Below are 16071 nucleotides of genomic sequence, written 5' to 3'. Positions count from 1 at the left end.
CCGCTGGTACCGGGAGCGCCTAACGGTCGGGCTCTACGGGCGCCAGGCAGGGCGCATCCTCCCCGGCGCCATCAACCACGAGCCAACGCTCTGGCTTGGGTAAGAGGAAGGCCGAGCACCAGGCGAAGCTCCTGGAGAGACCCCGGTCGAGCTCGAAGGCCCCATCGGAGGGGGAGCGAGGCGGTGACCCTCCCCCCAAGGAGAAGGCGGTGAGCGCACCTAAGGTGGTGAAAGCCTTAATCCATCCGGCCAAGGCCTCTATCGAGACAGTCGCGGCGGCCCTGGCTCAGCCTGTGGAGGCTACACCAGTGGTGGCGACCTCGGGGCCCAGGGTCTCCCTGCCACCACGGAGGGAGTCCTCTTTCATACCCATCGACAGGACCCCTGTGAAACCTCCGACGGAGAAGAAAAGGGGGGGCAGGAGGTCGTCATGGATTCGGCCTCAACCTCCGAAGAGGAGCTGATCGAAGTCTTAAGCCACGGCATTGGTGTGGAAAAAGACCAGCCTGTTGGGAGGGACCCCGACGTAGGAGACGACGAGAACGTCGAGGGTGCCGACGGGGCTTCTAACCGCCCGTCGGACTCCCCTCAACCAGTGCCGCAAGACAACTCGGTGGCCATTTTGTTGGCTATACAGTCCTTATGCTCGGAGATAAGGACGAGATTGCCGTTACCACCAACAGAGGAACGTCTCCCGACGGGGGAACCGGAGCCAGGCCCTTCTGGGAGCCCTCCTCCTAAGAGAAGGATTCATCCTCCACCCCCTTTTCAACCATCGCACCCTGCTCAGCCCTCCTCCCCGTCCACGACCCATGGGGATGATACGGGGACTGACACGGGCACGACGGGCACAGACGACGAGGTTTACGACGAGGATCTTCCGTCGTCACCTCCTCCCCGGGCTTCCCCACCCGACGAGATTGGATCGTTTCATGCCATGATCGCCAGGGCATCCAAGCTTTTCCAGCTCTGCCCGGAAGAGAAGAAGAAGGAAGGTTTCCTTTATCAACGGCGCGAGACCAAGAGGAAGGCGGTCCTCGCTGTACCTCTACTGGGCGATATCTGGGATGAAGGTCTCGCCCTCCTCAAGAAACCATCCACAACTCCTGCGAGAAGGGATCGGTACGAGAAGAAGTACTGGGTCCCGGACACGGTCCCCTTGTGCCTTCGGGCACAGCCAACCCCAGACTCGGTCATCTCTGCGGCGGCCAGGAAGAAAGCGGGGGGGGTTCCGTGGCTTCTACGTCAACCTCCCCGCCGGATGGCGAGGGAAATAACTTGGACACAATGGGACGCAGAGTCATCTCATCGGCAGCGACGACAATTAAGGCTGCTAACGCCTTGGCTATCGTAGCCCGCTATGACAGGGAGTTGTGGTACAAAATCGCACCCCTGCTGGATTTCCTACCAGACGACAAGAGGGCGGAGGCCCTAGAGATCTTGCAGGAAGGAGAAGTGGCGTCGGACCACACCATTACGATAGCGACGGACATCGCTGACACTGCATTTCGCCAGTTGGGCAACGGCGTGTGCCTTAGACTGCGTGGATGGCTCAGGGCAACTGACTTCCGTCAGGATGTGCAGTCCAGAGTCTTGGACATGCCGTTCGACAGGAGCAACCTGTTTGGGAAAACAGTGGACGATTCCCTACAAGCCATCAAGACGGACACAGAGACGGCCCGGGCTCTTGGTGTTCTCCAGCAATGACGGCCGTCCTTTCGGAGCGGCGGAGGCAAGCAGGGTGCCTCCAAAGGTTCCGGCGGCAGATTTTCCACCTATCGTCAAGCGGCCCGTTCGTCGTCACAGGAAGCCTACAGGGGACCAGGCAAGTTGGGCGGACCCCGCCGTCTTCGCCAAGGAGGACAAGGCGACAAAGCCTTGTCGAAGCAGGACTGAACCGGCCGTGGGGTCGGGCCCCCACCGAAGCACCCCGGTGGGAGGCCGGCTGGCGAACTTCGTCAGCGTGTGGGAGTCCATCTCCACTGACCGTTGGGTGCTGGACGCCCTGGCCCAGGGTCACGCGCTCGAGTTTCTAAAGAAGTGCCCGAGCGTCCCCCCCGTGGCAAGGAAGGAACATCACGTCCCTCAACTTCTTGGAGGTAAAGGCGATGCTGAAGAAAGGCGCCATCAAGCTCGTCCCAAAGAGGCTTCGGGGCTCTGGAGTTTACTCAAGATACTTCCTTGTGAAGAAGAAGACGGGAGGATGGCGCCCCATCCTGGACCTACGACGACTGAACAAATTCATCAAGGCACAGAAGTTCCGGATGGTCACCCTCCAGCAAGTCCTGGGTCAACTGGAGGAGGGCCATTTCCTGTTGTCGTTGGATTTGGAGGATGCCTACTTCCATATCCCCATCCTAAAGGGACACCGAAAGTTTCTCAGATTCGTGGTCCAAGGGCGTCACTACCAGTTCAGAGCCCTTACCCAGGGTGTTCACCAAGTGCCTCGCACCGGTGGCGGCGCGGCTGCACCTGGAGGGGATCCACATCTACCCCTACCTGGACGACTGGCTCATCCGAGCAAAGACAAAGGAGCTCGCCGCGGAGCACACAGCGAGGACTGTCCAACTACTCACGGACCTGGGATTCTCCATAAACTACGCCAAGTCGCACCTGGTGCCCGCGCAAGACGCGCTGTTTCTGGGAGCGAAACTTAACACAGTGGCGCTTCTGGCCTCTCTGTCGGAGGAAAGGACGAGGGCCATCTTGGGCAAGGTGCAGTGGATGCTGGTTGCGGACGCGGCCAGGGTGAGGTCCATCAAATCCCTCCTCGGAATGATGTCTTCTTGCATTTATCTCATCCGCCTGTGCAGGCTTCGGATGCGCCCGTTGCAGGAGTCCTGGACTCTCGCTGGATCCAGACGACGGGCAGCTTCGAGGACAGGATCACACTCGACGAGAGTTTCCGACGAGCGATCCGGTGGTGGGGCACCCGCACGCATCTGACGGCGGGCATGGACTTCCAGACCCCGGGCCACCAGAAGACAGTGACCACGGATGCCTCCCTGGAAGGGTGGGGAGCGCACACCGAAAATCTGCACGCGAGGGGCGTTTGGCTGCCGACGGAGAAGTCCCTCCATATCAACGTCCTGGAACTCCGTGCAGTGTTTTGGGCCCTCAGGTCCTTTCTTCCGTCCCTCAAGGGCAAGGTGGTGAGGATCTTCACCGACAACACCACCACCATGTTCTACATCAGGAAGCAGGGCAGTACCAGATCCCCAGCCCTGTCCAAGGAGGCTCAGGATCTGTGGCATTGGGCCGTCGCCCAAGGGATGTTTCTGGTGCCGTTTCATCTGGCAGGGATAAAAAACACCATCGCCGACTCGCTCATCAGAGAGCTGCGCTCGTGCCACGAGTGGAAACTACGACAGGATTTAGTGGACCGCCTCTTCCGACGGTGGGGCACACCCCAGATCGTTCTGTTTGCGACGGTGACGAACTCCAAGTGCCGGAGGTTCGCCAGCAGGTTTCCCCAGCCGAGGAGCATGGGCAATGCTTTCTCGTTCCCCTGGGAGGGCCTGTTCCTATATGCGTTCCCTCCATTGCCACTGCTGATCCGGCTCATCAACCGGCTCAAGAGGTCACGGTGCAGGATGATCCTCGTTGCACCTGCGTGGCTGAGGCAGATATGGTTCCCGGACCTTCTGGACTTGTCAGCGTCCCCGTCAATCAAGCTGCCAGTGGACGCAGATCTTCTCTCCAGGGAAGGAGGCGCCATCCTCCATCACGACCCGAAGTCGCTGAACTTGCAGGCCTGGCACCTGCAGCATTAGAGTTTGGAGGTTACGACATACCGGCCGACTGCAGAGAGGTTCTTGCAAAGGCCAGGCCGTCCTCAACTCTTAAATGCTACGGACACAAATGGAAGAGGTTCTCTATCTGGTGCCACGCACAGAAGATTAGCCCTCTACGGATTACGGCTCCTCAAGTACTGCCGTACCTGCTGACGCTGGCCAAGGCTGGACTGGCGCACGCTTCCATCAAGATTCATCTTGCTGCGATCTCCCGATACACCAGAACCACGGGACAGACGTCTTTGTGGTCTCATCGTCTGGTGAAAGAATTCATGAAGGGACTGTTCAGATCGTTCCCGCCGGTGAAGGCACCGGCCCCGGCGTGGGAGCTCAACGTGGTGCTGACCAAGCTCATGGGACCTCCGTTCGAGCCTCTGCACTCAGCTCCGTTGAAGTTCTTGTCATGGAAAACAGCATTTCTTGTGGCCATCACCTCCACACGACGGGTGGGAGAGATCCAGGCCCTTTCCTGCAAGCCCCCATACTTGACTTTTCACGACACGAGGGTAGTGCTCAGGACGCGCCCCTCCTTCATGCCCAAGGTGCCGTAGGACTTCCACCTCAACGAACCCTTGGTATTGCCTGTTTTCTTCCCGTCGCCTTCGTCGCCGGCTGAAAGGACTTTGCACTCGCTGGATGTGGCTAGAGCGCTGAAGTTCTACGTGGATCGCACGAAGAGTTTTCTGAAGACATCACAACTTTTTGTGAACTTTGGACCTGTCAATCAGGGGAAGGCTCTCTCGAAGGCTTCCATTTCCAGATGGCTCTCCGGCTGTATCATGTACTGTCATCGGTTGGCAAACCGACCGCTGCCTGGCCGTCCAAGAGCCCATTCCACCAGAGCGATCGCAGCTACCACGGCGTTCCTATCTGGTGTGCCCTTGCTGGAAATCTTCAGGGCTGCTACGTGGAGGTCGACGCACACCTTCACTAAATTCTACTGCGTCGATCGGGATTCCAGGGAGGAGTCCAGGGTCGGCCAAGCAGTGCTGCGCAACCTGTTCGCCTAAGGTGAGCCTGGTGAGGAGTTAAGAATTGCTTAATGTTGAGTTTTGGATGTAATGCTTAATGTTGAGCCTTTGCCACCTCCCGTGGTTGTGCATGTGTGTACTGCTATGTATTCTTTTATTCATGAGCATGTGAATCCATGCCAGACCCCATGCTGGAGAAGGAACAAGTTACTTACCTGTAACTGTTGTTCTCCAGCATGGATTCACATGCGAACCCTCCCGCCTACCCCTCTGCGGCTCTTCACTTGGTCATACTGCCACTTCACGTGCTACCAAATCTGAAGATGGCTGCCAGAGGCGGGGCTTAGGGAGATGGCAGTCATTGGCTGTGGTCAGTATGACGCAGAGATCAGTGATTGGTTACTACTACGAAAGACAGATCAGAAACGAAACTGATACTGATTTTTCTTTACTGAGGATTCCCAGCCTGACGACGGGGAATATTCATGAGCATGTGAATCCATGCCAGACCCATGCTGGAGAACAACAGTTACAGGTAAGTAACTTGTTCCAGATGGACAATTGCCCATTTGATAGTAAGAGCCTCTAATTCCAACACAGAGTAGTTCTTCTCGCGTGTGAGTAGTTTGCGACTAGTGAATAGGATGGGATGTCCTACTCCATAGTCTATAAAACTGCTCCTAACCCTGTGAGGGAGGCATCAGTTTGTAACACAAATTCCTTCGAAATGTCTACCACTTTCAGGATGGGGTTCTGACACAATCTTCTTTTTAGGTTGTTGTAACATTCGTCGTCCTCATCAGTCCAATGAATCTTTTGGGGTTCAGCATTCCTGAGTTTGTCTGTTAATCTGGCTGTTCTATCTGAATAATTTGGGATGAAAGTGCGATAATAACCAATCAAGCCTAGGAATGTCCTGAGGTCTCTCTTGGTCTTGGGTGTGGAAGGGGGGGGGGGCATATTGGACGGCTTTCACTTAATCTTGTTGGGGTTGTACACTGTCATGCCCTACAAAGAAGCCTAAGAATCCTGGGTATTTCACAAATGATTGAGATAGCGTACATTTGGATTGATTTGCAGCTAAGCCGACCTCGCTGAGGGTTCTCATAATAGAAGAAAGATGGAAAAGAATGTCGTCCCAAAATTTACTATAAATGACTGTCGTCAATGTAAGCCACACACAAATCAGAGTAGGGCTGTAATATCCTGTTCATGAGTCGTTTGAAAGTGGTTGGTACCCCATGCTAGCCAAGAAGCAGGACCTTAAACTTGAATAGTCGCAGGGGTGTTGAGAAAGCTGTCTTTTCCTTGTCCGGTCCATGAACTAGGACCTGCCTATATCCCTTGGTTAAATCTAGAGTTGATAGGAATGTGGCGTTTCCAAGTTTATTTATTAACTCATTGATGCATGGCATAAGATGGGCATTGAAACGGAGATGGCGTTAACCTACATGAAGTCTACGCAAAACAGCCAAGAATGATCACAATAGGGGAGGACCATGGACTTGAAGAGGGCTCGATAATGTTTGCCTTATTTAGCATTATTTTCAATTTCGCCCCCACCCATTTGTTTTCGTCCTTCTGGGAGTCTAAGTTGGTTTCAAATGGACCGCTTTTCCCTTTGGATTCTGATATAATGATAAGTACCATGTACTCTCCCTGGTTTCTCGCAGAATACACTGGGGAATGCCATAATAAGGTTGTTCAAATTTTCTGGTTTTTGTGTAGATATTTCTTGGGGAAGAAGTTAATATTCCTCGGGTACCAAAGAAGACAATATTGAGGAGGTGGTGGCAGAAGGATTTTCTTTATTATATGATTTGATATGGCATTTATAACACTCTTTTACACCAGTGTTTCAAAGCGTGACGAGGCAAGGGAGGAGAAACGGAGGGAGGACAAAAACAACGACCTTACTAGGCCTAGTGATATTGAGATCGCCAAGTGCAGGGCATAGGGGACGGGAGATGTGCCGGGGGGGTGCGGGGGAGGGGTGGGCAAGTGCCAGACACAGGATCACAAACAAGTAGTGCAGCCAACAGGTTGCAAGTGTTAAAAGTGCAGACAATAACTGCCATCTGGAAAAGCCCCGGGGCCAGATGGACTGGGCTCAGAACTGTACAAAGAATTCTCCACAATACTCTCCCCAGTATTAACCCTTGAATGGGAGGAAGCAATGAGATACGGCTCACTCCTGGACACAATGACTGACGCCATCATCACTGTATTGTTAAAAGCCAGGCACCCCACCCATGAACTGTCCTCCTATCGTCCCCTCACATTAATCAATACAGACACTAAGATTTATGCAAAAGTACTTGCAACCAGATTACTACCCAAGATGACTACCTTAATACACCCCAACCAATGCAGCTTCATTCCTTCAAGTTCCACGGCCCTAAACTTGTGTAGATTGTTCTGAGTCATGGCACATACTAAACGTGAGGTGCAGGCAGTCGCTATATCACTGGACGCCGAGAAGGCTTTTGACTCTGTCTCTTGGGCATGCCTGTTCACTGTCCTAGAAACATTTGGATTTGGTCCATACTTCAAACAGTGTGTCAAATTATTATACACCTTCCCCAAAAGCCAAGGTCCCTACGAACCACGCTCTGTCCAGCAATTTTAGACTGAACAGGGGCACTAGGCAAGGTTGCCCCTTCTCTCCCATTCTTTTTGCCCTCACGATAGAACCAGTAGCTGCAGCGGTCAGACAGGAGCAGAAACAGAGGGGCATAAGGATGGCCGGATTCACCCAATCCATATCGTTCTATGCTGACGACACATTATTATACATACGCGAACCAGAGAAAAATCTTGCCCCCACGCTGGAAGTTATGGAAAAATTCACTGTGTACTCGGGTTATAAAATAAACACTACAAAATCCGCGATTTTCCCACTAACGCCTGCCACCACCTGCCCTACACATACACATGGCCTTAGATGGTCCCCAGACAATATCAGGTATCTGGGAATTCTTGTATCTAGAGACAGAACGTCCCTATACATCGACAATTATGAATCCCTGCTACAGGTAATCCATACTAAACTACAAATATGGGCTAGACTCCCCATATCACTCATCGGCCGTATCGCGGTACTCAAGATGGTAGTCCTTCCCAAGCTCCTGTACGTGTTCAGTACGATCCAATATGGCCAGGGAGACCTTTCTTTGATAACTTGCGATCCATGGCAACAACATTTATATGGAACGGCGGAGCGAACCGAATGAAATGGGAGAAACTGGTAGAACCCTATGAAATGGGGGACATAGCTGCACCCGACTTCAAGCTGTACTACCTCGTGGCTCAAGCACAATACGCTAAATACTGGCAAGACCCAACAGACAGAACACCACATGTCCCCATCGAATGACACTCGGTCCGACCAACCGATCTGCGCTCCATAATATTCCCAAAAACCCACAGGGATTAATGTAAATACGATCTGGCAACCTCCACAATCGCAGCCTGGGCCACGATCTGGAAAAGATTAGAAATAGACACATCCTATGACTCACAGACCCCGCTGTGGAATTTCCCAGATATTAAACCCACATATGATACTAATATACACAAGACATGGGTCCCGGAATATGAGATCAAAATGAGAGACATGTTCCCGAATGGGAGATTCGTAACACCAGAGGACTTCGCAGACACAGTGGGGGGAAACCAATTGGCACCCTACAATACCACTGCATGAAATCAGCATTTAAGAAACAATGGGCAAAATTCCCAGAGGAACCACGCTTACACGCATGCTTCCAGTCACTATACCCGCAGACCGGTACAGGCGTATCGAAGTTATAAACATAATACAAACTCATTCACAATCATTGAATAATATCAAGACCTCTTGGAAGGCAGACATGGACATAACTATAGAAGAAGGGAAATGGTCAAGATATTGCCTTTTATCTAAAAAAAAGGTCTCATTGAATGCCGGCCTCAGGCTGATGCAGTTTAAAATACTGAATACACTTCATTATACCCCAGTTAAAATGGCAAAATTCTACAGCACAATATCTGGAAACTGTCAAGAAATGCGGAAGTCCCAGTGCGGACGCTTTTCATATGTACTGGGCATGCGCCTTGATCGCCGGGTTCTGGCGGGAGTTTGTGGGAATACTAGAGGAAATAACACAGGTCCCAGCTCATCTCACACCCCAAAAATACCTGTTCGGGGATATATGGAAGGTACCATAGAAAACTAGAAGACTGTTCAATGTCGCATGTGTGGTAGCAAAGAAATGTATTCTTCAATCATGGAAAAGCGTTCATGCCCCCGGCACGGATCATTTTCTCAAAGAATTAACACATGTTAATGAATGTGAAGAAAACTATGTAGGAATGACACCAACAACAAGTAGACCAAAAGACATCTGGACTCTGTTTAGGACATATCTGCGTTGAACTCTATCTGACGCAGAGAACTCTGATAATGAGTAGACTTTACCTAGAACCTGTTGGCGTGAAACTTTTCTGACACAGAGAACTCTGATAATGTGCAACTGTACATGATTACTGTTTAGACAAATGGGATGAAAAGGTTAAGCCTTCAAACTTTGTATACCTTGAAATTAGTTGAAATGTGGAACAGTTGTGATGTGATATGCAAACCAAAAAGAAAAGTTAAAAAAAGTGCAAACACTAGCTGTCCATAAGTGCAGGTAAGGGGACTGTAGGGTTGCAGATACCGACCATAAGTGCACGGGATGCCAGATGGCAGTGCGGGAGTGCAACTGGGCGGGCAAGGGCCTGGGCCCGAGTTCAGAGAGTACCCAGGTGACCAGTGCAGTATCAGACAAGAGATCAGTAGGTGAGAGGAAGAGAGAAGGTAGAAGCAAAGAGGAAGGTCTTGAGGTGCTTCCAGAACCGGAGATGGTTCTGCTCAAGTTTTAGTGATGCAGGGAGGCTGTTTCAGTGGGAGGGCCAGCTGAAGAAAGAGATCTGCCCCCAACTCGTTGCTTGGAGAAGCGAGTGGCCCTCAAGGAGTTGGAGGTGTAGGAGTGGGGAGCTTGAGTTGGAAGATATTTCCGAAGAGAGAGTTTGGGGGTATTGCGGTCCCGGGCCCCAGAAGGCCTTGTGGACAATGCAGATGGTCTTGAACTTGATCCTTGCTGCCACTGGGAGCCAATGGAGATATTTCAGGGCTGGAGAGATGCAATCCCTGGGCTTGGAGCTAAGGACAAGTCTTGCAGTCCTGTTCCGGATTAGTTGTAGAGGACGGAGAGTAGAGGCTGGCAGGTTTAGAAAGGGGCTGTTGCATTAGTCATCCCTAAAGCGAACCAGAGATTTGGAGACAGTGACCTTCTGGGGGAAGGTAAGGAAAGGAAGAATACCTCTGAGGAGGTGCTGCTAGAAGTTTGACTTCTTAGAGACGTCCGAGATGTGAGGAGAGAAGGACAGTGTGGAGTCGAAGATTACCCTGAGGTTCTTAGCCTCACAGTTGGAAGCAGCAAGAGGGCCCAGAGTGGGCGGCCAGAGAGTGACAGGAAAGGAAGGTGCAGGTGTGCTGATGAGGAGGATCTCCGTCTTACTGGCATTAAGGGAAGATCTTAGTGGCGAAGAGTGATTGCAAAAGTCAGCCAAGGCTGGAGCGAGGGTGTCAATGTGGTCCTTGATGGTTTTTGATGAAAAGTGAAGAACCTGTTTTGACAAGACTATCCTAGATTAGACTTGTCTAGGAACCTCGTCTGGGGTGAACAGAGGAAAGGCAGGGAAGGGAGGAGGAAAGGTGGCCCCCGAGAGGCCAGAGGCAGAGGAGAACGCAGAGGGAGAAGGCCGAGAGGACGAGAGGGTGGATAGGACATCCTGAGTTTTAGAGATTAAATGTGCAGCCAAGGCCGTGGAGAGGGCCTGGGAGGGGACAGGAAAGGTAGAGACTGCAGCAGGATTGGCCAGCTCCTTGCATATTTTAAAGAGTTCGGCCGAGTTGTTAGATGCCGCAGAGACGTGGGTTTGGATGTGAGCTCTCTTCTTAGTGAGGACAGAGAATTGTTATTGCCTTTGGAGCATGCTGCAGGCCAGTTTGTCAGAGGATGTACAAGATGCCAGCCATTTCCTCTCAGCCACCTTACACTTGCGTATAAGGGCGACAAGGTCCGATTCGTACCAAGAGTTGCACTTGGCTTTGGTCTTCAAGTGGATCCCATGACAGGGGCAAGTACATGAAGAGTGTCGGAGATGGAGAAGAGTGGAGGTTTGAAAGGGCTGTCAGGATGTGAGTCAGCCAAAGGTGCATGAGTGGGAGGGAAAGTGGTGTCGAAAGCCTCAACTGACACACGCTTCATGGGCCGGATGGCCGAGAAGGTGGGTGGCAGTGTGGGGGTAGGCTTGGCTAGAGGGGTAAAGAGAGAGAGGTGAGAGGAGAAAGTGGTCACTCCAGGAGAGAGGAGTGGTGAGAGGGTTAGAGATAGGTGGGGGGTCTGAGAAGATCCGAACATCCAGAGTGTGCCCTACAGAATGAGTCGGGCCTGAGGAAGAATATCAAGAGAAAGAGAGTCGCAGAGGCTGCGAAAAAGAGTCAAGAGGAGGGACAGGAAGCATCCACGTGGATGTTGAGGTCTCCAAGGAGGAGAAGTTGAGTGGTTGAGGCCAGGAGGGAGGAGGAGAGGTCCACCCACTCGGAGAGAAAGGAAGTTACCTGACCAGTAGAGACTGCAGCAGGATTGGCCATCTCCTTGCAAATGGTAGAGAGTTTGGCCGAGATGTTATATGCTGCAGAGACGCAGGCTTAGATGTGAGCTCTCTTTCCACTCCTTTTGGAGATTTACGTTGTAAAGGTGGGTCTTTTGTTTTCTATCAGGTTGGGCTTTTTTATAGGTACAGGTTCCTGTTTGCTCTAGTGCCTCATATGGCCCATGCCACTTTGAGACAAGTTTATTTTCAGAGGTAGTTAAGAGGAGTAATACCTTCGGACCTACTGAAAATTATTTCAAATTTACTTTCTTGTCATAGCTGGACTTTTGTTGAGCTTGAGCCTCCATGTGAGTGTGGACTAGACTGTGGCTGAGTTTCATCTGTTCTTGCAATCGTGTAGCTGTCTGTGAGAGGGGAATAGGTGCCTCTTCTCTCTCTTCCCAGGTCTCCCGGAGCATGTTCAAGACATCTTGTTGTTCTCTACAGTAAAGTAATTCGAAAGGAAAGAATCCGCTGGATGTCTGAGGGCTCTGTCTTGCTGAAAATAGGGCCCATGGGATCATGTGATCCCAGTCCTTCCCATCTTCACCTACCAATTTCCTCAAAATAATTTTAAGGGGTTTGTTAAATCTCTTTACCATCTGTCCGTTTGGGGGTGGTAAACAGAGGTCCTTAAGGTGGTAATGTTTTGTAATTTCTTGACTTTCCCCTTAGGCCTGCTCGTGTAATTTGATCCCTGATCCATTACAATTTCCTTGGGGAACACAACCCTATAAATGAATGGCAGTAGATGTTTTAAAATCTGCTGGTTTGTGTTCTGTATGAGGAAGGCCTCTGGATATGGGGTAGCATAATCAAAGTTTACGAGAACATATTTATCACTTAGTCTAGAGGTTTCCAACGGTGCAATAATATCCATCCCAATTCATGAGAAAGGGACTTCTATTATCGGCGAGGGATTTAGAGGGGCAGGTAAGGGAATATGTGCACTGGTTTCCTGGCATGTTTCACATGTCTGAATGAAGTTCTTTGTCAGCATGGATACCTGGCCAGTATAATTTCCCACTGATGTGAGCTTGGGTTTTAGACTGCCCTAAATGTCCCCCTGTCAAATGAGAATGTGCAATCTCTAGCACAATCTTGCAATGGGTTTTGGCTATTACTAGCTGAGTTTTACTCAGACCTTTTCTGGCGGTTTCTTTCTATATAGTAATCCCTGTTTCAGGAAGAAAAGGAGACTCTCTTTTTCTGGTACTTCTCCCTCCAGAATCTCTTGTAAGAAGGTCTCTGCGAGTGCTGGGTAATTTCGCTGGGCGAAAGCTAAATTCGGAAGGATGGTAGGTGGTTCTTGCCTTTTTTGCCTCAGTGATCAGTGTTTCATCAGCCTCTCCAAAGCCTAAGCTACCTCTCTGTTTCATCTACTTCACTTTCTTCCTCAAAACTGTGAAATAGTCTTCTCAAGAATTCCCTGTGCAATGTTGTCCCCACAGTGTTTTTGAAATGGAGTTTCAGCATGGTTCCGTAGGATGGATAACAATTATGTCTCCATGAAAGTCTGGATCTATGACACCTGCTAGGACATCTAAACCAAACTTTCAGGCTACGACGGAATTTGGGGCCAGTCTTGTATAATAACCCGCAGGGGATTTTAGGACGAAGTCCTTGGAATCATCCCTCTTTTCCCAGGGGGGGGATAGTGGCTTCTCTGCTGCTACAGATATCAAAGCCTATGGATTATTTTGTGGAGTGGTCAGAGTTTCTGGAATGTTAGGGTCCCCCAATTTTTCTCAATTGAGCCGCATCCACTCCTGACACCATATGTAGGGAAGGCATGGTATCACAAGTACGACACTGACACAACTGACACAATGGATACAATTTGTAAAACCTTTATTGAAAATGTTGGGTTTGGAGAAACTCCTATTTTGCCCTGTAACTAAGATGGGAGTGGTCTCGACCATGAAACGATAAACAAAATAGTCCTAGTGGAGCCCTTCAAGTCAAAATGGCCCATACTAACAAAAACCTAATGTCTGCCCTATCTCCTGTACAAAATGTGTAACATGGAATAATGTATGCAAAGGAAAAACCAGTGTTCAAAAGAATAAAGGTAGTTGAACCAGCTCTCCTCCTAACGTTAAACCTCACAGAGTAAGGCTGTCCTTGTAGGCAGGATGACGCACCCTGGCTCGTTTTCTAACACTCCAAGCAGCTCTAAACCGTGAATTGAGGCCCACCTGGCCTTCCACGTTAAAGTCCCATTATTGACTCTTAAAATTGTATTCCAACGAAAAGTTCACATAGGCCCCCCTCTGCCGGGCTCAGACCTCTCATGTCACAGTTCAACAACGAACTTGCCGGGGGGCTCCCTTCCCCAAGCTCCATTGTTCTTTGGGTCTGCATCTGTTGGGCTCGGACCCCTTTCGTATGTCGAAGACTTTCAAATGTGCGTGGCTCTCTTTACAGACCACCACAGGACCCATTCGACTAAAAGTTCACGTTTACTCTTGCTTAATTCACTTTTGCGGTTTGCTTGCTTTATAACTTCAAACAATGTATCTTTCACTGAGACTGTTGGATGCGCTACTTCCCTTCGCCAGACTTTTCCGTTCCTTACAGCTGCTTTTTACTTCAAAGTTAATTCACAGGTCTGCCCTTCTCCGCGTCTCATCCACACGCGTGCAGCCTTCACTTCTCCTAGAATGTGCTACTTCATTTGCTTTAACACACACTGGTCTCTCAGGTCGCTTGCCAACTCACCAGCTGTTTGTGCTTATTCATGAGTCAAGGTTAGTACCACAGACTTGGCCTCACCTCCCAACTCTGCCATTCACACTGAAGGTTCGCTGGCGTCCTTGAAACACAATGCAATCTTCACTTGTGGGATCTGGTATTCTCCACATGTCTTTCGTGGCCTGTCAAAGGCAAACACATCCAATGGGGAACCCTTGGGGTTGTCGACCCGCTACTCTTGTCCTTGGCCTGTTGCTCTGCTCCAGTAGGTGTGCTTTCGTCCCGGAAGTTCTGCTTGTACTCGTGTTCTGCCTTGCTCAGTGTGTCTTTAGGTCTTGCCTTTTATTCATGTGAGGAGAGTTAACTGGTATCAGGTGTATGCACTTAGTGTAAAGTGCCTGACTTTGCTTGACCTGATTAACGGGACATCTCTAGTACGATGTCAGAGTTAGTCTGGTTGGTGGCAGTCACCCCTTTCCCAGTGTTTGTGTAAAAAGGGGGAGGGGAAGGGGTTGGGGACTTCAGAAGATACTAAAAGAAATTGGATGTAGTAGATGAAAAAAATGGGGGAAATACTGTGTCTCACCCCCACTCCCTGAAGACCCCTCACCCAGGTGATCCTCCTGCACTGGTCCACCCCCAGGGTCTGGATTCAAAGGCGATGGCCGTGGGGGGAGGAGAGAGATATATATATATATATATCTCCCTGGGGACTAGCAGATGAGCCACCCTCTGGTTTCTCACAGTGGTCACTCTTTTCCATTTGAATCAGGAGATCTGCCTGCTGGTGTTCCTCCCGATCCCGCAGTCCAATACCAAATGAGCTTTGCATTCCTTGGACCTCAAGAGAGTCCTCAAATTCTACCTCTTGGACAAAATCTTACAGGAAATCTGAGGCATTGTTCATCACATTTGGGGTTACGTCCTCTGGCACACAGGCGTCCAACGCTTCTGTTGTCCAAGGAATGGTCCAGGCCATCTCAGAAGCGTATACAGTCAAGGGTAAACCAGTTCCTTAGGTGATTCATGCCCATGCGGTCAGAGCCGAGGCCACGGCCGTCGCGTTTTAGAGACATGTTTACTGGAATGTCATCAGCATGGAGGCTACTTGGGCCACTCCGGCGTTCTGTAAGCACTATTCCCTGGATACTAGCTCCAGGCGACATGCAGATGCCAGGCGGTTCTGAAGAATCTTTTTGTATCATCCTAGATATGGAGTATGTTGTCTTGGCTCCATCCTATGGTCTTGTTCGGTGGAATCACCCTCAAGGATGGAGGAAAGGGGACGGGACGTATGAGTAAGTAAAGTTACTCACCGCTGTGACTAGAGTACTCATAGTCCTTAGTCCTCTTACCTCCATGCGTCCCACCCACCTTTCCCCGCTGTATGCCAGGAGCTAAAGTATTAAGTATAGCCAGGTATTAAAGTATCTGATGTGTTAAAAGGGGACTGAGGTGAGGTGCCAGAGGGCTGGGGCTTGGTTGGCGTTCCTACGCCCGGGGCCGTGCCCCCACACGCGGGACTAAATTTAAAGGGGAATCTCCATTTTTCACTGCCAAACGTCCCGGTACCGTCCCCATGTTGGGGGGCACCCATAAGGATGGAGGAAAGGGGGCTAAGGACTATGAGTACTTTAGTCACTACAGGGAGTAACTTTAAATGTTCAGCTTCGAGCAGGGGTCAGCATCCACACCAACCATGAGCAAAACCCATACTAAGTCAGAGATCTTGCAATCTTAAGAGATTGGGAGACCTTGTCCCCTAAAGGAGAGTCACTCCCAGTGAGATCCTGCTTGCATAGCAGGCTCACCTCCATATTCTCACAGGAGGCAACTCCCCCCTTGTGAGAAGGGATGAATTTCCTGGATTTATCACACCCTCCTCTTGTTATAATAGCTGGTGACTGACAGTTGATTTACTTGCAGCC

At 50.6% G+C, this 16071-nt stretch overlaps 1 protein-coding gene across 1 annotated transcript in view; it reads left to right on the top strand.

Annotated features, from left to right (window-relative positions):
• Window positions 1–16071, top strand: part of SLC49A4 (solute carrier family 49 member 4) — a 599595-nt gene that overhangs the window by 271941 nt on the left and 311583 nt on the right. The gene's annotated exons all lie outside the window — the stretch shown is intronic.

The sequence above is a fragment of the Ambystoma mexicanum genome, chromosome 9 (genome assembly GCF_040938575.1).
Source record: "Ambystoma mexicanum isolate Mex_15411 chromosome 9, UKY_AmexF1_1, whole genome shotgun sequence".
NCBI lineage: Eukaryota > Metazoa > Chordata > Amphibia > Caudata > Ambystomatidae > Ambystoma > Ambystoma mexicanum.
This window is presented reverse-complemented; position numbering and strand designations above follow the sequence as displayed.